Genomic DNA, 23,842 nt, shown 5'->3' with positions numbered 1-23,842 from the left:
TTGTGATCACAAATGTTCTCAGCTGATCGGTTTTCAACTTCTGCAAAATGACTCATCACTCTCCTTTCTGCTGAATTGATTTGAAAGGTGCTGGTGCTAATTCTGCTGCTGAGCTCAGGGCTGAGGATTAAATGGCACCAAACCTCATCACTGTCACTTCTCTCGTTGGCTGGAGCCCAGTTTGGAGGAGCAGCCTTTGGTGCACAGCAGGGATGGCACACTTGCTTAGGCAGATTCATTTCTCAGTGTGCTACTTGCTACTTTTGCCTTTATTCTGCTGCACAGGCATCTCTTCTTTTTTTTACAATGATTTGGAGTTTTCATGGCAACAGCTGTGAAAGCCAATGGCACTCATACAAGTCAAACTTCAAGCAACACTCTGCAGAATACACAGCAATCTATTTTAGTGCACCACATCATTAATTAGGAGAGACAGACTGGGCAGGTTTGGAAAATATGATCTCTAGTGTTCAATTTTTAAATAGGATTTTGAAGTGGCCATTGAGATTCTCTGCAATTTCTGCACATAGAGTAAAATGTAGCTAGAAAAATTAGGTCATATATTGATTAATCTCAGAACTGAAATAAATTATTTATATTAGTTGCCAGCTGACTCTGTTTGTGATGGTTCTCCTGGCTATGGTCTTATTAACTTAATGTGGTAATAACAGGAGAAGAGAGAGGGATTGATGGGGTAGGAACCTTGAAAATCTGAAGAGCTGCTAAATTTATCCCCCTAATTTTGTGCTTAGAACAATCAGGAATTTCAATTTTCATCCATGTAATTTATAAAATGCAGGTATTGTGCATGACAGGAATAATTTCCTTAACTCATGTGGTGAGACATTCACACTTGAGAACCCCAGTGGGTCACCAGACAGTGTCACCAGCAATGGAGCTACAGTCACAGGGATGACAACATGATGGGCTACCACATTTAAAGGCTGATGCTTAATTATACCTGTGTTTTTATAAATAAAAGGTACTTCCTGGAATTATTAATTAAGAAGCTTATTTTTCTCCAATTGTGATCTTTTTTTCTATTTTTTTTTTTTTTAGGCTGAGTTATTTTCCTTCTAAAATTTTTAATTGAACCTTTTCTGCTTACATTTTTTTCACTTGAAATGTTTGGTGGGTGATTTCTAAAGGTAACCAAATGTCAACACTATCCCTGCTTCGAGTGAAAATGCAATTAATACAAAAATCTGAAGATTTCTAATATCTTTTTTAATATTAAAAATCCAGCATTTTCCCAAAATTTTACTGGATCCAACTCCCATTTTTGATTTGGAAATGCTTTCAGTGAAAAGATTCTAACCAGCCTGATTTATTTTTAAAGCAGCAATGATGGTTGCAGTAGGGTGTAATTATCTTTAGTTCCAAGATCTTTGATCACAGTGTGTTCACATCTAAATCTGACTTGGGATCTAGATCTCTCTTTTTTATGCCTCAGGCTATAATTTGTGGGGCTTCTTTGGCAAAAGAATTTCTTTTATGAGATACAAGCACACCAGAGCAGCACCACGTTTGCCCTGGCTGTGTGGGAGTATACAAACTTATAAAAAATGGATTGTGATGCCCTTTAGTGGGAAGGGAGAAGGGAGAAGTCTCATATTCCAGCCCTGGGATTTTGATAACGTTGGAAACAGCATCAGGTGAGCATCAGATATTTGAGGTTCAAGACTGCCTTGTAGAAATTGGTGTACTATGGGATTTGATTCTTGCATTAAAGAATAATATAGACATAAAACTGGGAATTTAGAGGTAGGAGTGGTCTGAGAGCAATGTTTAGGGTTGACCAGGTGGGATTAATGTCTCATGTGTTTAACTACACTGCAAAACAACTGAGGCTCTGCAAGTTCTGACTGAAAAATACACAGAAATAATTGCAGAAATGGTCCAGTTGTTCAGCCGCTCTTTTGCCAGAAATTTCAGTGTCTGTAGGAGTATTCTCTCCTGTTTAGCTTTAATTCGAGTCCCTAAAATAGACAGCTCATCTTGCCAGACTCCCACGGAGGGAGGCTGGGGCTCCTCCACAGGCTGAGTCAGGAGGACAGAGCAGTCCCTGCCTGTTGGATCCACATCGTGTTATGAACAGCCCCCATCCCTTCTGTACAGCCCCTCTAAAATGGAAATAAACCTTATCTCATTGCCACTGGCAAACTCATAAGATTCCCAGTGAAAACTGTTTATTTGAGTGCAACTGGGACTGGGATTGCTGGTCTCAACAAGAATCCCAGATTTCTCTGAACTATCAGGTACGTCTGTACTGCCACACGTCAGCTACAGAGTGTAACATGAAAACCTTTACTTATGTGTTCCCAGATTTGATTATAGGACTCCCACATTAAAACATACTTTTCCAAATAAATAATTTAAGCATGGCTGATATGTCTTTTCCTGATCACCATTATCACCATAATGGATGGTAAAAACAACTGTGTTCCTGAATTGCTAATTTTTGGGAAAATAAGGAAGCAAGTTTTAGCTGTATATGTATTTTCATGTTAAATCTGCGTAATCAAGATTGCACAGCCTCAAAGCTTACCATCCTCTACCAGGCAAAATGATTTAATTTCTGCTGAAATCTTAAATCATTGTCTGTTTATAGAAAAATGCCAGATGACAGGAGCAGCGAGAGGTAAATGGGAGGATGCTGGATGCTATCAGTTTTGACTGAGAAGGCACAATAAATCTATTTCTAGCAAGAAGAGAACTGTGCTGCTGGTGAAATGCTATTATCCTGCCTCTTCCAATATGTTTTCACCTGATGGATCAGAGAAGAAAATATCGGTATTAGCACACAACAGATTTCCCCTGTGAGTGAAAGTGACTTTATATCAGAAACACATGCTAAAGATGTCTTTTGCATTCCTGCTAATTTCTCAGATCCAGCCTTGGGCATATGCTCCTTATCTAATCTCGACTGCTGCACTGAACCAATGTCTGCTATTCTACTTTATCCTTTGTGTCATTGCAGACATAGTTTCTATTTTCTTAGCACTTCACCAAGGTAACATATAACTGCTTGGAAAATGTTAACATCTGCAAAGGAAAAAAAGAATCAAAGGAAAGGAATTAATCAAAGCCTTGAGATTTATGGGCTAAATCCTTGGACTTTGGGCCAGGTAGTAGGCTTGTTTCTCTGCTGAGACAGCTTATATGCAGATGCCTGAGCTACTTCTGGTGAGGTAAAAGGAGACTGATTAGCCTGATTTGAAATCCCAAAGGCAGGGATTTCTCAAGGGTACAGTGGATGGGTCACTTGGTGGGTAGGCAGCAACCTGGTGGCACAGAAACAAGTGGGAAAAATTCTGAGACCTTCAAGAGCTAAGATCAAGATTGCCTTTTGATAGCATCCCTGGTTTAGTCATCAAATCTTTGGTGTTTTCAGACAGGATGAGTTGCTGTGCCACGTACAGAAAAGTAGTTGGGCACTGCTGCATTACTGCAGGACACTTCACATTGACCATTGACCATTACTGTAATTATAATTATGATTGTTGTTGTTATTATATACTTTGGAGGAATAACAAGAAATTAAGATTTGGAATGGAAAAGTCAAAGTTCCTGGAAATGTTTCACTATTCACAGATTACCTGCATAGCTGTGGTTTCACAAGTACCACTGGTGCTTTGACAGTTGTGCTGTTAAATCTGCTGGAGACATACATTCAGACTGGATTCCCATTACTGGGAATGATAGTGGGTGTCTGGAATGGAAATTGTATGTTCTTTTGAAAGTTTCAGTTGTCACTATACATTACTTGCAGCATTAATATGGCAAATTGCAATATTAATGTAGAAACATAAAGGGATTTACTACTACAGAGCTGGAAGTGTTATGTGATGTAGTGCTGTGATATTAGACAATGTGACATTTCATGAATAAAACAAAAGATCTTACAGCACTCCTTATTAAGGGGAAAAAGTGCTTGAAGATGGTCACATTTACAGGGCAACTTTTTGAGGACTATTTCAAATGCTAGAAATTTAATGATGGCTCTTAAAAATCTAATTATATCCTGATAGAAATTAATAAAATCCACAGGAGCAAAGATAAGAATTAATGAAATAAGATCAGTGAAGCTATAATGCTGAGCAACAGGATTTATGTTAACATCTAAAAATCATAATAAAACACCATCTAAAGGCACACAAAACCTGGTGAATGGAAGTTGAAAGAAAAATGTTGCCACAAACTAATAAAGATATTTCTCTTCCTAAGATTAAGCATATTCTATCAGCCCAAACACTTGCTCAGCACAGTGCAGAGAGGGGAGGGAGCAGTAAATAGCTACTCCTGATTTTTCAGGATGGTCATTTGACCCAGAGTGGGACTGAGCACTCTCAGGGGTGGTGGTCAGAGGTGAAGCATGGCCAGCAGAGCCTCTCTTGGCCACCCTTCTCCTTCCACGTGTCCCAGCCAAGCTACCTGGATGGTGTTTGGGAATGGTGATGTACCAACCTTTGCGTTAACACCCTTTTCCTTGTGCTGCTGGAGGACAGGACCCAGCCTGAGTGGCCACCATGATCCATCCTACAGATCTAGACAGAGGTAGTGTCTGTGGCCACCTCAAAATTTAGCTGGGATATCCCTTAAAGGCCAGAATGGTGCTGATGAGTGGGAACAGGGAAGCTGTGAAGCTGGGATGGAGCTGTGGCCCCAAATTCCCTGGAGCTGTAGGCCCTGGTTCAGTGTCCCTCTGGGGCTGCTGGGTGACTCCTGCCAGAGCTGAGTCAGGCTGTGACCCAGCAATGCCCCAGGGTAAAAACGATGAGCTGCCACCACACTGACATGTGGAAGAAAAGCAAGATGTACTTGGTAAAAATGCATCAGAATGCACATGCACAGGGGGGATGAATTAAAATTACCAATTCAAAAAAATTACTCTGGAATCTTCACATTTCAATTCTTCATGCTGCAATAAAATGTTTCTTAGAAAATGCTTGTGCTTGCTCTCAGATGCAGGTGAGCAGCAGAGCTGGCTTGGAGCCCAGCCTGGGGTTTGTTTTTCTGTAGATGCAACCACTGTCCTCATTTGCCACTCCCCATGCAGCCCTGGGTAAGTGCAAAGCATTATCCTCCCCATTATTTTATTACCAGAGAACTGTGATTCTCCATGGAGGGAATATTCTCATGGCTGATCTCAGACTCAAGAGGATTTTGGCCTTTAAAACTTGCAGTAGTGTTGACATAGAATAATTTTCCACTTATTAATCTTTGTACTATGGGATTCTGCATGTGGAAGACATTAAACAGGGCAGCCCACCTGTGCTTTCTTTTATTTATTTTTTGTTTAGGAAAGTATTTACCAACATTTCTCTGAAGGCACCTGTTCAGCTGTGGACACAGAGATTGCACATCAAAATTTGTATGGGCTGTCCGGAGGCACACAAGGCTAGGCACACATGGGTTTGCACAATTAGTAGCTTGTGGTTGATATTTGATTAACATTATTATTGTTGTTGTTGTTATTATTATTATTATGCACTAGGAAATTAATTATTAAAAAGTAACATCATAAGTATAACCAGCTTTCATCATTATCATCATTGAACCCTAATATCATGACAATGCTATTAATCTTAAAGCTTTCACTCATTTCAGCATTTCTTTACTGTGTTACTTGAAGACTTTCTAGACTCAGAACATTTGGCATTACCACAGAGATCATGTCCAATGCAGGCTCTAGACCCAAACCATGACCTGTGCTAAGGAGAATGGATTCAAGGACACAAATACCAGATCAACTCTTATGCACACCAATTGCTTGTGCTCAATTAAAAGTTCACATAATTTCATTTTCAAAGACAAAACAAGTTCTGTTTAACCATCCCTGCTTCTATTATCAGCTCATAATCCAAGATACTCCAGTTAGTTCACTACACTGTGGTGCTTCGAGAGCATTTGTTGGGACCTGCAAATATTCCTTGTGCTTGCACTGCACACCTAAAAACCCCATGGTAATGAGTGTTTTCCTTCCCAGTGTAAGTGCTGCAAGCACTGGCACTGAGAATATGATTAATGTGGCACATGTTTGCAAAGCTGGGATTCCTCCAGCCCCTTCTGCTCTTAGTGAGTTGTGGGGATGGAATGTGTGGAGAGTGACTAAAGCAGCAAGAGCAGAGCTGGAGAAGCCCTCAGGCTTTGGCATCAGGAAAGCTCCGTATGGCCCCGGGTTCCACTTTGGAAGCTTGCTGCACATAGAAATATAATTAATGGGACATCTACTCAGTCTTGATCTTGAAGTTCATTTTAACCATGTTCAGTGTTTAAGAGTCAAGATGATGAACACTTGATGTTGCAGAATGGTGCCAAAAATGCAAGTCTGGAGCATTCCTACTCTTGATTTGTTTTGACAGACATTTCATTTTGTGAAGCTGCAGTTAGAGCAATAAAAACAAAATTCACCGCAGAAAAACAAACACCAGCTCTCCTTCCAGCAAAACTGATACATTTTCAAATCCTGGAAAATTGTGCAGCTAGAGCCCATTGAGTTTCCACAGGAGGTAAAGCTCATTAGCAAACACATGAAAGACAACGAGCAGATTATTGTGAAAAAGATATTTGTACAGTTACTTCAGCAAGACTTTAAATAAAGTTTCTGATAGCTGGCACTAACACAGTGTGTGTGACCTTGGTTAGGGAATGCTTATTGCTGAAAAACAGAGGCTCCAAGCACCCTTACAGACAGCAGGAGAGCTGGAGCGATGGAATTCAGTGAAAAGGAGGTAAAGCTGACATTTTTTATTCCACCAACAGATCATGTGTTTGAGGAGGTATATGGAAGAGGAAAAGCATCTCTGGAGTGGGAAAGAGGGGATGGAATGGGGCATGGCCAGGATTGTGTGCTGCCGAGGGAGGATCTCCGCTTTGCCCCCAATCAAAGGGGATTTGTGCTAAGCCGAAGGATGCTGGGCGCCGTGAGCCTCTGGAGCACAGAGGAGCTTTCTGTTAGAGCTTCCTGTGCTTTGTTCAACAAAATACATTAACGGGAGGAAGAGAGCTCTCACTACAACCCTGATTACTATTTCCTTTAATTCCATCAAAATGACTTCTTCACAGCACAGCCTCCCCAGCCAGATGCTCTCCTGGCCTGCAGAGGGTTCGGGACCTTCATCTGCGCTGCTGGAAATGTTTTGCAGATTTCAGCAGGACTCCTGGGCTGGGTGTATGAAAGTACAGCTTAAGCAGTGACAAATAGAAAGCACATGCTTAGTAAAGCTGCATTACACAACTCTGTCCCACTTCAATGTCATCCATCCCTAAAACAACAAACCTGTGGGAACTTGTGCCTCTGCGTGTGTCTTGGAAAGGGAGGTAGGGCTGATATTATGGTGACTTGTGAGGACAAGCTGGTGGAGAGATTTGGGTCCACACAGGACCACCATTAGCTCGAGGACCCTGGGGGCTCAATCACCACCTGGTTAACAGACACAGGAGTAGTTCTTTCATGTGACAGGACAGCCCCTGGCTTGTCTGAGCATACAACAATGCCCTCACCATGAAAATTGAGGCAGAAGCACACAATCAGAGAATCAATAAGCTTGGAAAATACCTCTAAGACCACTGAGTCCAACTACTAACCCAGCAGCATCATGTTCATTACTAAACCATAGTCTCAAGTGCCACTTGCAACACTTCCAGGGGTGGTGACTGCACTGCTTCCCTGGGCAGCTGGTTCCAGTGCCTGACCACCCTTTTGGTGAAGATATTTTTCCTAATAACTTATCTAAGTCTCCTCCTGCTCAGCCTGAGGCCAGCTGCTCTGGTCCAAGTCATCCAGGTCGGGCAGGGTGTGCCTGAGTTGTTCCTCATGCTGGAGCTCAGGGTGAAGCTGGTTCAGATCTGCCCCCCAGGCTCTGCAGTCAGGTTCACCCTTAATCAATATTCACTTTGACAGTCAGCTGGATCCTGCTGGCTGGAGGATCCTGCCAGGATCCACTTTCAGGACAGAGCAGGCAGCAGAAATTAACCCCAGGGTAGAAGATCCTCCTCACTCTGCTCCTTCCCCCAGGTTTCTCAGTGGGTGCCAAGCAGTCCTTGAATCTTTTCATCCATCTAATTTTGTTTTGCAGTCTGAGTCTGAGTTTTACTCAGTCTGAGCAGCCTTCACAAGACAAAATTGTAATCTTTCCAATTTGAGCCCCTGTGTGCTCAGTAGCCCCAGCAGCACACTGGTAGCATTTGACTAAGACCAATGTTCTCTATGTGAACTCAGAGTCTGTGTCTTATTTAATTATGTCTTCTTCAATTAAGTTTTGCCTGTCCTTCCAGTACTGTTTTTGGCCCTTTTTAGCCCTAATGTTGAATATACACACATTTCTAAGTGTTTTATTTATTTCAGCTGCATATCTCACACATTCTTTTAGAGACAAAAATAACACTTGGTTTTAGAGTTTTGATTTTTTCTGTAACTTTTGTCTCTACAGAAATGTTGATGGTTTGGTTCAAGTATCACCATATCAGTATTTTCATATATTTGGAATGGGAAGGGAGGAGGACAGAAAAACAGGCACTGAAGGCACTGAACACTGCTACATGTAAGCTACCAGAAGGAAAGTGAAATAACATGGGATATTATCACAATTTTTTTCAAAAATGCTTTCTGAAGTTATCTGTATATTTTAAGTTTCCCACAGTGATACACTTCAAGTTTTTAAAACAACACAAACATTTGCCTTGGCTAACAGCCTAGTGTAAAGAATAAAAATTATCAACACAACTAAATGGCTTAAAAAGACAAGGTATTGTCCCTGAGGATAAGCAGAGAATGTAAAAGTAATCTGTACAGGCACAATGCTATTCTTGTGTGGCCAGCAAAAACAAATGGGCTGAGCCAGTTGTCTTTTTTAAATGAAGATATTTTGTTCTTTACCTGTCCATCATCTCCCTAGGATGCACACATCTGACTGGACTACTTTGAGTACAATTAATATTTGTTCTGTGTCTCATACGTGCTTTTTTGGTAATGACAGGACATTTATTTATTGCTCTTCATCAAGACTTAATAAAGAAGTCAGAGAGGTCTATAGATCTCTTGATTCCCTGGCAGAGAGTTGTGAGCAGGTTGTCTGAACTCTACAACCCCAAAAAGGTCATTTTTTTTTCATGATTTGGGCCTTATGGCATTCACAAAGGCCACTGAAGTCCATTTTTTCCATCTTTGTTATTTGTTCTTCAGCCTTTTTTTCTTGTGGAAAACAGCAATGAAGTTCAAACCTCTGCTGCAGTGAATTCTTTGGCAGCTTTTTAAAGCTGCCCGGAAACCATTGTGAAAACTTCTATAATCAGATAGTGACTGATATACAGTGAGTGCCGATAGAAGTGTTTGAAAATAAAATGCAGGGTGCTATAAAACAGCTTTACTAGATAGTAAATAGCATTTCAAATATGAAAGAAATCACATTCCAGCCCTGCTTTGTCTCTGCTGCCTTCTTTCCCTCCAGGATCTGTTCTAGCTGTGGGAAGTCCACTCCATGAGATGTAATTTAGGTGTCCCTCTTGGCTGGCCAGTCTCCCCACACACTCTCACAGGAGATGGGAAGAGAGAGATGCTCCAAAGCCTGGCTTTGGTTTCCCATCAGTCTCATCAGGAGGCTGTCACTGAGCACTGAAAACCCCCCAGAGAGCAGCAGTGACCCCAGTAGGACTGCAGAAGTTACAGAAGTTACTGGGTGGGGAGCAGCCAGTCCCTCATGCCATGTTCTGGCCAGTGCTCACCGCTGTGCTCTGTGCACTCACAGAAAATGGGACACAGAGCCTGGCCCTGGCACTGGAGCGCTGGGAGAGCCTGGTGTGTGGTGCCCAGGCATGTGATCCTGCTCTACCTCCTCAGCTCCTGGCTCGATAAATACCAAATGACCTAAGAGAGCTCAGTCCTAATGAAAGATGAGTGTGTGGACTTACTGTCAAAGGTCTTGAGAGAGGCTGCCAAAAGGGAAAAAACCCAAACCAATATACGCAATACAAAAGCAATGTCTGACCGAAATGAAGCTGTGAGAGTGACCCTGCTAATGAAAAGAAATTGTTTGCATGGAGTTGTAGAGGAGTGAATGACCAGTCAGGGGAAAATATTATTTTCCTGGGAAAGCTTAACATTTGAATAAGGAAAAAAGACTGCTGCTTATCTGTGGCAGATTACTGTGCCCTATTGAAAACACTGCCCTGAATTTTTCTCTCCCTCTTTCTAAAGCTGTTCTTTTTCAGATCAGGCAAAAGGGAAACAAATGTGTAATTGTCTCATACATAATCTCTAATCTCAGTTTCGGTGCAAATATGTAGGAGCCCTTAACAGAGGAAGAGAAAAATGTGCTTTTTTGGAATGAATGTTTGGTTGTCTCTGAGCAGAGACACTGTGACATACTGTTCACATCTCGGGCAAAGGATCCTTGTGACTTTTGACTTGTTCACAAAACTGGCTTTAAATGGGTTTTAGCCAGGAATGAAAATGTATGGGGTCAGTTTAGAGACTGGAGCATTAGAAAAAGAGAACAAATGCTGTGGGATTTTTTCATGGAGATCCAGAGAATGACTGTTAAATGGGTATGAGTTCATCAAGGTACAGGCTCTCATTTCTGTCTATATCACATGAAAAAATCAATTTAATTTAATGAGAATACTCTAAGCTTCAAAATGGAAACATGCTGAAGTACCTTCCTGGGGCATTAAACAGCTGCCCCAATGTTGTCTGTGTCACCGGTGTCAAAGTCAGCTTATTTGATGAATTTTGCCCTCTTAGTGTGAAATCACATGTGGTTTGCAGCAGAATTTTGTGAGTGCCTTTGAATGCAAAATCCAGGCTGTAGATGTGTGGATGAAAGGCTCTGTATAAATGTCAGCCTTTATTATTGTTACAAATTTCCGGCTTCTGTTATTAAGACATTTTATATGGATCTTTGCGTGTCTCTCTGTCCGTGAGTTTGGATTAAATGCCTGCCACAAATCTCCCTGGCATCCCATGGAGGGGATTGCTTTAACTTGGTGCTCTTCTAACCTTTCCTTCTGTTCAGGGAATAAACCTGCTTTAAAAAAATGACCTCATAAAAATGGAGTTAACTCTAAGCTCTTTGTTTTTCTCAGGTCTAACCTCCAGGAAGACTATAAATTCATTTATTCTATAAAACACAAAGAAGTAAATCTTCAGCATAATGTGTGGGGAATTAGCCACTTAACTCCCATTAACATTAATGGGAACTGAATATTTATTTGCCCCACAGCACATAAATCTTTGCCTTGTAACTTCTACAGTTTCTAACTAAAATGTTTCCATTGTTCTAAGGATCATGGTTATCCTGCTGGAGTGTTTACTGGGTTGTCAGGCTGTGGGAGATATATTGGATGTTTCGGTCCTTTTCCTTCAAGTAAGCTGTAAAATGCATTGGGGCTCTGTAATGTGAACTTTCTGAAACCTCTGTGTGATAAGCTCAGATGATTCAAACCTCCTCTGCTTGGTGCTGGTCCTGTGGTTCCTGCTGGGAGCAGGAATCATTTGACAGGAATAAATTCCCGTGACTGATGGACTTTTGGTCTGTGCCTGGGGTGAAGGATGGATGGGACTGAGGCTTTTGGTGCTGTGCCATGAGTCTTCACCTCTTCCACAATCTGTATTTCTTCATTTCTTCCTCCAAGCCTGTGTTCTCATTGTAAGAGAGTTACACTCTCAGCTCTTTCTTCTCTACTTAAAGTCAAGATCAGGCAAATCAATCAAGCCCCAAATAACCCTGCTTTCAGGAGACCTCTTGTCTTTCCCCTGGAGGGAGGTGAAGGGGCCACAGCTCAGTGAGACCTATTGGAGGATCCACAGTTGTTTTGTATATTTACCTGGAAGACAGTGAGTCTCTCTCAGGATGGATGAGCCAGTGGAACCTCACAAATACATGAATATGAAATCTGCCACTCCCTGGCTGAAATCCAGGCTCTGTTTTACTCCATGGCCAAACTTCCCATGACTTCAGCACACCAAGTTCAAGTAGTGCATGAAACTACTTTTCCCTGAAGCATTCCATAGAAGCCTATTGCTCTTCTGTGTGGTTTATTTGAATCACTCTGAGGAAGTTAATAAATCCTCCAAATTTCTGGTTAAAAGTAAATAACAATGGAAGCAGAAAAACTCCATCTTACCTCCTATCGATTTATGAAGTATTTTACAAATAAAGCCTTCCTCTGCACCCAAGTGCATTGGGCAAAAAGCAAGAGGCTTATACTAAAGCTGGAGAGTTTTAGGCAAAATATCAGAAAAGGCTTCCCAGGGGTGAGGGTCGAGAAGTACAGCTGCAGACTGTGCAGGCTGCTGTCTCCAGGAGCAGGCTAGACAAAATGTGAAGAGGGACCTAGGTGCTCTCATTGAAGAGAAAAAGAAGGATTATTACTTTAGACACTCCCTTTCAGCTCTGTCATTCTGCTGGAGCAAGAGGCGATACATAGATTTTTAAGGTTCTTGGAGTGAGTCTGTTTAGGTCTGTTAGACTTTCCAATGAGCCAATAATAACATCTTCTCATCTCACTTGCTCCTGGTCTGTGTTTCTGTGATCTTGGGGAGTCACAGGTAGTGGAGAAGCTGCCTTCCTTCCTGGTTGTCCACCTTTTCCAGGGAGCTGAGCACACGTGAGCCCTGCACACTCCAGCAGTGCAGGACTCTCCTCTCCTGGCAATGAGACACTCAGTCCTCAGCTGAGCTCAGTGTGCAGAAAGCCTTTTCTAGCAGTGCTTGAACCTCTGGCTTTATTATCCAGACCAGCTCTCTCTCTGCACCTGTCAGGTTCCTCCTGAGACTGAAACAAGAGCAGTCTCCATGTCTATTTTCACAGCTCCAAAGGAGAGACAGGGATTTGTCAGGAAACCATTAAGCAATGCTACACCATTTGTTGTAGATCCATTTTCTTTCCTGAAGCCAAAGTATTTGTTTTCAAGGGAACAGGATTCTGCTGTGACTTAGGCCAATATAAATGCACAGGACCCCTCCAGACAATGAGTACAAACACTTTTGATTCACACACTTTGCTGCACTAGAGGCACAGGGATGAGAACCCCGTCTGGCTCTGGAGCTCTCAGGCCACAGAGATTGGCTACAGGGCTAGACTCAGGGATGGGACATTTATGAAATATTAAAACATCAAGTTGTTGGTATTAATAGGTTTTCAAAGCACCATAATCATAAACAATGGGCAAACAGGAAACCTCACCTGCAACATGCTACCGGAATGTTGAGCACATCCCTGGAGCCAGCTTTGATTTCAGGTTTAGTTCCTGTAAAAAGCATTTAATCAGGAAATTTTTACTCAAGCTTTATTTAGCTTTCTGTTTTCTTGAATGTGGCACTATTCATCAAAATCTTTGAAAATATCAAATCAATTTTAACTGTGAACACATAAGATTAATATAAGCCTTACTGTACCTCACACTCAGCATATTCCTTCCTGAATGAGCCATTAGCAGACTCTGCACTGGGTATCAGTTACTGAATGTAAATATCTGAAACAAAAGCTGCTTAACAACGTTCAGAATCTCCTCTCAAGAAAGAAGGCTAGGAAATGATCAAAGAGAGCGGAAAACTAGAGAGGAAATTGCAATTACACAATCTGAAGTTAAGTGTTTCCTACGGAAAAGAACGTGGTGCCTTTAATCATGAAAGATGAAATTCCCATTAGCTGTTTTCTGTCACCCACACTGTGGTGCCACAAAGGTCCCATCCAGCACAGTCATCACAGGAGACACTTCCAGCTGCATTGACCAGGATCCATTGGCACCATCCATGTCCTCGAAGAAAGGATTCTCCAGCTGGATTGAGCCACCAGAGCATCTCCCTGGGGCAGCCAGGCTCACACAGACACCTGATTTATACAAGCTGGTTCTGTCCTGGCTGAGGGTGGCATGGCCACAGCAGCTCTGTGGCACTGTAGCGGCACAGATACAGTGTTGGGCAATGCCATGGACCAGTCAGGATGATTTATGCTCAACCATGTTTGGAGAAACAAATGCATGTATCAGATAAAACCATACTTATCTCTTCCCTGCCCCCCCCCCCCCCCCCCCCTTCTTTTTATTCTAAACTGCTGGAGGGGTTTCCAGCAATAGATAAAATCATTTTCACAAAACTGAAATGCAAAATTTGTTCCAGAGCTTGTTAGGTCCTGAAATCTGTAGGTGGGGTTGGGAAAATGGCATTCTCAGCTCTTCGCCAACAACAAAGCTATTAGAGCCTTGATAAATGTTATCCAGTGCTGCTGTTTGTGCCATATTCCCAACAGCAAATGCAAGCATCTTCAGGATCCAACAGGCTCCCAAGGATAAGCCCAGCAATTCAACTAAAAATAAATATAATTAACCCATAAAAAGAAAAATGTCTGTAAGATTATCATCCTTGCAGCTGGTTGGAATGTGCCTGGGAAATATTTTTGTAGCTAGTTGCAAATCAAATATGTTTTACATGGAGACAGTGTTGCTAAAATAACACAAAATAGATTTATTAAATACAAGATGTAAATGGAGAAAAAGAAAAAAAATTAAAAATGAAAAAATATTTTCACATGTTTAGACAAGTTGCTCATAAATATTCTTTCCTTCTCTTAGAATCAACAAGCTGGTTTCTGGCCTAAGGTTGTGTTTTGTAACCTGTCAGACTGCAACCTGCAAGAATGGATAGCAAATATCAGATGAGTGATCCAAGGGATTTACTCATTTTTAATGGCTAATCCTTCTTTCTTATGATGTTTTAATCATTCATGACCTTAATCATAATCCATCCCCTCCTAAAATTTCCACTGCTGGGAACTTGTTCAGGTTGACTATCAGATATATTGAATAAACTGTGTAAATCATGTTGTCTTGTCTCTGTTATGTGTCTGGCTAAGTGAGGCTTTCCAATCAGGACAGTAATGAGCATCACACAGAGAATATGGTATCACCTCCCCCAGTTTCCTAAACAATTGATCTTGGAGAATCAGTAGTAATGGGTTTACAGCATTTCTGAAAGGTGAAAAAGTTTTCAAGAATAAATCATCTAACGATGTCTGAAGAGTGGTAAATTAATAATTTCACATAACACCCACAAATAACTTCAAAAGAAAATGAGTCAGTGCTCAAATTCTGAAGGATAGGGCCTTGTGGCAGAGCCTCTAATCTTCTTAAAGATTCCTTTCTCAGACTGCCACGAGTTGCTGTCTGGACACACTCTCACTGATGTGCCCAACAGATCAGTTCCTGTCTCTTCAGAACTAATTAATTCTCTTGTCTTTCAAAGGGAATGGTGGCACTGAGCACTTCTCAGGAGCTATCAAACCTTGGGCTCGTTAGCAGGACCTGTAATTAGTACTCCCATTGATGCATTTTTTACACTATCACCTAAAAAAATTCCAATGTTTACCTGTCAGATAAATTTCCCAGTGTCCAGTATATTGAATTCTTCCCTTGCTAAGAGTGCAGGATATGGGGAAGTGAACACATCAGGCAAGGTTTGATTGCACAAAACTGCCAAAGAAAAAACAAACTATTGTCAAGTTTGCTGGGCAGCTGAATGGGAATCTGAGAGGGAATTCATTAAAAATCATGTCACATACACCTAGTGCAGAGCCATGACTGGCAATTGGCTTTGCTGGAACTAAAAGGCTGAGCCCAAACTTTTCTGGAAAACTCCCTAAGGCCATTTCATTTACAAAAAGACCAAGCTTTTGAGAGCATATAATTATCCTTCATCCCTGCCATCTTATCCTGCATTAAATTTAATTGCTCACAAAACTTGGCAACATTCTCAAATCCATTTAAAGAAATTAAGTGGTTCTGTCATTTTTTAGTACTCTTGATATGAAAGTGTTTCAACTTTCACTCTGTGAAAGTGACAAGAACCTCTGCCTCCTCCCCTTCCCCCAAAACATACATTCTTCCTGAGAGCACTGAGCTCAGAGGGAACAGATGGGCTAAAAATAGTTGATTTTGGCCAAGACTATCAAAAGTCATCAGTGATTTTCAGTGCCTCTATTTTTAGAGGTGAATGCTGACCACTTACTGGAAGTCACATTCCTTCAAGCTTGCAGATCTGGGCACCCAAGTCTTGCTCTGTTATTTCTAAAGTAACAGGTCATGAGCATCAGGGCTGTGATGGAATCACCACCCTGTGCCTTGTTCTGTTATCCCATCCCAGGAGAAGCTCCCCAGTGTTGCTGTGCACAGGGCTGACCCACTGGACCCCTGACCCACCGGTGCTGTTCACTCTGAATGCACCCAATGCCATTTGAATTTTCTCTCCACCCTTCTCTGTCAGTTGGCAGAGTCAAACCTGGCACCTGCAAATGAGACTGCTAAAAATATGAACCAAAGGGTGTCCCCATGGCACTTCCTATCCTTGCCCAGGCTTTGTTGCTGGCAGCTGTACTAGTTCTTTCAATCTTACATGAAAAACTGTTCTGATATTTACCTGCCTAGTATATAAAGGCACCTTTTTTAACAGGTCATGAAGAGGACAAGGCATTTAAATATATATCAAAAATAAAAGATGAATGCTCCTTACTCCTTTCCATAAATGCAGTGTGCAAAAAAGATGTCAGCACAATTAGAGATGGGGTGGAAATTCTGAGCTCACTGAATGAATATCTATTAACATTGGCCTTCTATCTACAGGTCTCTTTTCAACTGTGAAATGTTGTAAATCCATCATGAAGTCTTGTCATGTGCCTGCTAATTATATGTTTTGTTGTTCTTCAAATGAAAACAAATGAATTTGGGTTTGGAGTAGTAGGGGAAATTCCTGTAGATCAAGTAAAAATATACTAATGGTACATGTGACAAAACCCCTAATTAGGTTTGTGAGAGGAGTATTTTCATACATCCTGAGCACCTACAGCTTCTGTTGTCTGCAGTGTTATGTGCTGAACTTCACTGGACCCAGCACAGCACTACATTAAATAAATGATACATTTTATGTACAGTGTGAAAGAGAATTATCTGTGAAGCAAAGGTCAATGAAGTCAGATTTTCTGCTGTGTTTATGGGTGATAAACATCTCGAGGGAGAATGTGAGCATCTCCAAACACGGGGTTATAATGTTAATACAGTCCCTTATCGCTTTATAAACGATCTGTATCCTGACACGGGAAGTGAGCTTCAGTCCGGGATGAATTACGAATGAGTGACTCCCTAATATAAATAAAAGCAGGAGGATGGGCTCTGTCGAGCAGTCTGAGCTGGAAATAGGAGCCAGGGACTTATCTCAGCTTTGGACAGTGAGCTGCTTTGGAGTCTGGTCCAAAGCTCTGGTAATTAAGCTGGAGTCATTCCAGCCCTATCAGAGGACTTTATCACTTTTTATTAGGGCTACCATATGTCCACTTCATTTCTTACATTTTTCTTCTTTTTCTGCCCCCAAGATCTTTTCCAGTGTTTCTGATAGGTGCAGCTCATACCCAGGTGTCCCCAAACCCTGAAAATCCTGAAGTGCAAATGTGTGTGTGTAGGTGTGGGTTTGTTTGCCACAGTGGGCAGATGTTGGATGTCTGTGGATGAATGGGGAGATGATGGAGGGTCAGGATATCATGGGCTGGCAAAAGGACCTGTGCTGGGAAAGGTGGGGCCACTGACCTGCCATTTAACCCTTAACTGGGACTTTGAGAGTGGATTCTCACAGACTTGTCCAGCTTCTCTGCCCCTATGTGCTGCCAGTGCCTGCCTGGGCTGGGGGGAGAGGGTGGCTCTACTTGTAGCGTTGGAAATGTCACCAGCATCCCTGCTTCAATGCCCCTCCTGCATGCAGGGTGATTGCCACAGTCACCTTCCAGTCAGGGAGCTGGGAGGTTCAGATCCTGTCTGTGAAAGTTTAGAGAAGAATCTGTGATCTGCTATTAAACTGATCTTTTGGAACTGCAGAATAAATGTCTGAAGCCTTAAATTTGAGGAAGAATTATGGGAATAACATAGTTTAATGAGATTATATTTGGAAGTGAAGGTCTTTCTTTTCACAGCAGTGCAGGTGGCTGAGGCCGTGATGGTTCCTGTCCAGCCCCTCCTGCTCCTCAGGATGTCTGGCTGGGGTGGAACACGTCCACTGTACAGTGGGAGATGTCCAGGTGAGTCTTAGGTGGCTTCACCTGGTTCTGGATTTTGCCCAGCTGGCTCACAGCCACTTCTCCCACTCTCTGCCACCAGATGTATCTCTCCTCTCCTGCACTTTGAGTCTCAGACACGACATCCTGTGACTTCATCTGTCCTCAAGGATTTCCAGTGTCCTGGTTGCAGCTGAGCTCCAAATGCACATGTCTGGAGCTGGGGCTATTCTTTCCTCTGACAAATTTTTCAGACCTCACACCTCTACAGCTAAACAAATGTAATCCAAGCATCAGATCATAAAATTTTGGAAAAAAATTATTTGAACTGCTGGCATGGCTTCTAGCAGTGCACTGGGGGCAGCTCTCCTTTCACATGTCCCCTGAGGCAAGTAAAGCATTTCACTCCTGGTAACTGAGCTATAACTGTAGGTCTCAAGCAGCCCATGTTCCACGTTACAATGTGAGAAACCTGAGGGCTTTTGCTTTTTGTGCAGGAGATTATCAAAGCACCTTTAAAGGGAGCCAGATTTCCTGCCTCACCTTCCCTCTCCCCTTGCTCCCACATTCACTCTTCGAGAAACAAAAAGGTGTCAAACTTTCTCCCACACATCCAAACGAGCCACACTGCCCGAGCAAGTGAGGAGCAAAGACTTTGGCCTCTTGCAGGCTCTTTGCTGGCAGCTCACAGGCAGGCAAGCAGCTTTCTGCTGCACAGTTAGAGTAATACAGGGACCAAGACAGCTGATAACCACGGACACTCAGGTTTATTTCCCTAACCTGCTTACATTCCACCTCTACCAAACCCAATGTGCTGCAGCAAACAAGTCCCTTTGTGTTTTAGGGGAAAAAATCTGATTTTGCAATTCACTATTCTGCTTTTTCCTCTGTGCTCCACACTTGGCTTTAAAGGAGTAAAGGTTTGGGGAATTCAGGATAATACCTATAGGATTTGTCCTCACTCCTCACCCAGGTCTCCCAATTACCTGAACTGTTATTAATTAACTATGAGAAACTGTTTATTAAAAGTAAACTTTTGGCTTGTCCTTGCAAATGGCCTTGGGAGTTTCAGATGTGCCAGGACTGGTGGAGAGGGAGTGCTGGTGTCAGGGGGCTGGAGAAGGTGGTGGGTATGAATGTGGGCCACTAAAGGGTCACCACCCCAATCAAATGCCAGAGATAACTGAAACACCAACAGTTACCTCTTGTGAAACAGGCAGGTGTCAACATTTGCTTTGTTTCGTAAAAGAATGAAATTGAAAACTTCTGGTGTTGGGTTTTTATTTTCCCCCATAAAAAAAGTAAGGTAATTGTTTTATTCTGGATGAATGCCTGAAACACCAGGGTAGAGCATTCACCTCTCATGGTTCAGAAACCAGTGATTCCTCTGCTCCTTCACCTATTGGTTGGGGTACCAGGTGAAAGATTTTGCACCATTCCAAGAAAAAAAAACTTGAAAATAACTTTCCACAGTGCAGATAGGGGTCTGGACACCAGATACTCTCCTGGATGATGAGGGCAGGAGAGACAGAAAGAGGTATGCTCCTGCTCAGTCTCCTCACTCAGTTTCACACCTTGTCTGGAGTTAAATTTAACAGAACAAATACATTTGCACAGAAAACCTTGGTTCTAATTAACTGCCATATTCCAACAACACAAACCCCAATTCACTGAAAACTTTCTGGTGACTTGAATAGAACTGCCACTGGTTTGATGGTGCTCCTGACACAAGGCAGGATCAGCCTCGGCAGTGGAAGCATAAATAATCAATTTTCGCATGCTGGAGGAGAAAAACTGAAAGCTTTTGATGTGAAAAAGCACCTGAACAATCAAATGCTGACATTCATAGCTCTGGAAAATTCGAGTCTCAGAGTGGGCACTGAGCTTGGAGGTGCAAAGAGAGGTCACATGTATTTTTCTGTGGGAAGACAGTGGCTGCACCTGCCAGCTCATCCTGAGAACTCTGCTGAGGCGGGAGGAAGGAGCTTAAGGATGTGCCAGTTCTTTTCTGTGAGGTGGCTCTGTGCCCACTACAATTATGGAAGGAGGAAAACAGCAGTTTTGTGAATAAAGCTGGCAGCTGCCCAACACAGCCTGAAGAAACAACCGTACCTTGGAGAACCCTTCTTTTTTCTCTCTGGGCTGGGCCAAGCTCTTTAAAGGAGTTTAGCACTCATGTAAGCATCTTTATTTCAAGATGCTCATTACTGATAAAACCTATCCTGGTCCCAGAGCAGTCTCCAGCCTGTGCTGGTATGAAATGCCTATGATGCTGGTGTGGGAGGTTTGCCTGCTTTAGACACTTCTTAATCTGTAACAAGTGAAAGTTGGTTTCAGCTCAGAAGCATTAGGTTTAAAAATACTTCTAGGGTTTAACAGTAACCATTATAGCTCTGGACAAGTTTATTATCCTATATGGTTGCTGAACAAGCTTAATTCTCAACCACAAAGGCTTCCTCTGGTACTTTTAATCAGGTTTCACATGGGAAAAAACCATCCTTGGATCAGTTCTAACCGCACTCCCTTCTGCTGTGGCTGGATGCAGCAGGACTTTGTTTTCCCAATATGAGATATCACACACAGAGCTCCTCAGCTCTGTGGCTCATGCTGGTTTAAAAGCACTGGTTCTGAGCCTGCCTGTGTCCTTATAATCCTTCCCAAACCTTCCCTGGATTGCAGAGCTGCTCAAGTCACTTTGCAGCCATCCTTGGGGTTACAAACTAAGCCCATACACTTTGAGCTCCTCTCTGTCATGTATTTCACCAAGTTATTCTGCAGAGTGATGAGGCCATTTCCCACATCCCACACATCTCCTTACACTGGGGAAGTGAAGGAAAACACTGTGAAGGAGTAATAATCCCCCCTCATGCTGAGGCTGGAGGGAGAGGAACAGCCCTGCAGTTATTACTGAGTATTGGCAGCCTCCTGGTAACAGCAAAGCCTCCTCCAATGGGTGTATCAATAAATCAAATGCATGAACATTAACACCATGTGGTTCTTTAAAGCAGATCTTTGTTCATATGGTGAGAAGCTGTATTACCAAAGTTTTACAAACAGAAAAGACACAAATTTAGTCTTCTGGAGTACAAGCTTTGGCTCATACTGAGCAAAAGCCAACATTACTTTGCTATTTGGTCCTAGTGCTTTTATTTATTGAAAACTAAAGGAAAAAGGATTGAACAAGGGCAGAGGAGTCATCAAGAAATGAAGATGAAATGAGAAATAATGTGGAAAATTAGAAGGAGTCTGCTGGAAATAAAAGCTGCATAAAGGTTATAGCAGAACTGCACTCAATGAAATGTGAGTTCTTGCAAACCCTTTCATGCAATTATGGCAGAAGGGCTAACATGAAGAATGTTATGCAAAGAAAATAAATACCACAGAGAAAAAGAAAGGTGAATCCAGGTTAAGGCCATGTAAATAGCTTTCTGATATACACACACCCTCTATGGAATGAGGGATCATTCCTCCTGAAAAAAAGTATTGCATTTTAAAGTCAATAGATGTGTTTATCCAAGTCACTCCTAGCCTTCCTTTCACAAGGAAGGCTTTGGGGTTTTTTACTTTTTGGTTCCAAAGTAATTTTTCTTTGTCTTCCTTTTTCCCTTTTAGAAAAATGCAATACATTTTTCATATTAACAAAACAAGAGATTGAAAGATTACTTTTGGCACTTCCATTCCATTACCCATTTGCTGCTTATGTGAGGGGGAAAAAAGGCAGGAGATGGTCCTTGTTGAGACTGCAGCCCCTGCAAATGCTAGGTTTTTTCCTTTGGTATATCTTTCCCCACGTAATTTTTAAACATTCTGCATCACATTGATTACAGAATTCCTGATGTGGGCAGATGAGGGGAGCAGTTATTTCCTTCTCTTTGGAACCCCAGCCCTCACCATCCTCAGCCCTGACCGACTGCTTTGCAGCTTCTGCTGCCAGCAGGACTGTTTCCCCTTTGGTTTCCTCATGAACATTTCCATCCAAAGTATATTTTGCATTTTTATTGGTCGTCCCCAGACGTGTGGTCTTTCATCTCCTGGCATTGAATCCATATGCCGATCTCAGCGGGGCGTGCAGGCTGCAGCAGCTTCCCATGCCACACCTTCCACGCATCACTGCCGATGTTCCAGGTCACATCCCATCCCTATCCCATGTTTCACAAGCCACAGCATCCTCTCCAGCCTCTATCCTGCACACCATACAGCTGCCCCAGACCCTCCCTTCCACACTCCTGCTACAACAGCACTGCAATGAGCCTTTCTGTGCTTTCCTTCCAGAAAATACCTCTCCTTTACCTGGTGACCACTCCTGCCCAGTAACCCAAAATGTGTGTGGCTCCCACAGTGGGGATGAAGCACCCTGGGGATGTTCCGCCACTGGGGAATGGTTCCAACCCCCACCAAAATCCACAGAGACTTTTTTAAACTGTGGGATTGGTGCTGTGCATCAACTTCTCCAGTCAGCAGCTGTGAGAAGGGGATCACAAAGGGCTAGAGGAGATGCCCAAAACCCCCAACTTTTTCTATAGTATGAATGAACTCTCTCAGGCTATTTTGGCCCTAAGCCAGCTCTAATGATCTATTCTGCCAGGGTTTTGGTTAAACATTCAAATGAAGTGAGGAATGCTGGAGAGATGGTGGAGGTGTGGGAAGAGCTCAGCCTTGACGTGGTGCCTCGGATGTACCTGAGGCATGACGGAGTCTGGAAACACATGGACCTGGTCCTGTGTTAACATCTGCTCCTCCTGCCTGGAGTATGCAGCTCCAGCTGATGGTGACAGGAGTCCCATGGGTGTCTGGACAGAAGAGCTGCAGAGCCTGAAGCAGAGCCACGGTGCTCTCACCCTTTCACACCTGGTGCACTACACCTCATGCACTACAAAGCAAAAAAATCCCTCCTGCTTGTTCTGGTTTGATCTTTTTCACAGATCCTGACACAGCAGGCAGCCTCAGAGCTGCCCCCAGAAAGGGTTTCTGCTCAGTTTGGATTGTGAACGAGTTGTCAAAGAAAATTATGCTGTAATCCTGGGAGATCCAATAAAACTGTCCCACAGGTTAGGGCCTTGCCAGTTGGAAGCAGTTCTTAATGCAGATTTCACTCTGCGTGTGTCACATTTGCTAATTTTCCATGAATGATTCCTGATTTTCAATCGACCTTGGTCTTTAGGTTCATAAAACTTTGTTCTGCATTGAAGTCTTTTGGCAATGTGAAGTTTTGCCTGAAATAAAGCAGGAAAGAGACATCCTGAAATATAAATTCAGTCAGGTTTTGCACAGGGAGCAGCATTAATGTCAAATGGTACATTTTATGCTGCTTCTACTGAATGAGGAGAAGATCCTGTAGAGAAGGTGATAGGATTTAAGGAATAGAGATTCAGCCTGTACTTCTGAAAGAGTTTAGACTAAGTTTGTAAATGCTCTGGGACTCAACTTTTCCCCTGTAAATACAGTCTCTATTTTTCCTGTTGTGTTTCCTGTAGTTTCCAAAGGGACCCAGTGGAATTGCTGTACAAGTCCCACGGAATAATCCATCTGTTCCAGTTTCATTAAATGCCTCACTGATGCCCTTTCCTGGGAGGGTAGATCATTCTCCCTGGTCTCCAGTCTGGCCCTATTTACATGAGCTGACAGACTACCTGATGGAGCCATTATTCTCTTCTCACATACAGTCTAAGCTATTTCCTCTTGCTGGGCACAGAGCAGTTTTAAATCAAGACGTCTTAGTTCATATAGGTTAGGAACAGTCTTATAAAATGCCTTATTTCTTCCTTGCTTCTATTTAAATCTATTTTATTGGACAATTGGAAAACATA

At 42.5% G+C, this 23,842-nt stretch overlaps 2 long non-coding RNA genes across 2 annotated transcripts in view; one reads left to right on the top strand and one right to left on the bottom strand.

The window, feature by feature from the left end:
* Window positions 1-23,842, bottom strand: part of LOC147650129 (uncharacterized) — a 65,490-nt gene that overhangs the window by 9,285 nt on the left and 32,363 nt on the right. The gene's annotated exons all lie outside the window — the stretch shown is intronic.
* Window positions 1,497-14,345, top strand: LOC147650130 (uncharacterized). Its single transcript, XR_015277044.1, has 3 exons — window positions 1,497-1,655; window positions 4,966-5,065; window positions 5,611-14,345. It is a non-coding gene; the product is annotated as an uncharacterized LOC147650130 (long non-coding RNA).

Source organism: Cyanistes caeruleus, chromosome 16, assembly GCF_971803275.1.
Source record: "Cyanistes caeruleus chromosome 16, bCyaCae1.hap1.1, whole genome shotgun sequence".
NCBI classification, from domain to species: Eukaryota; Metazoa; Chordata; class Aves; order Passeriformes; family Paridae; genus Cyanistes; species Cyanistes caeruleus.
Note: the sequence above shows the minus strand (reverse complement) of the source record. Positions and strands in the feature narration are given on the sequence as shown.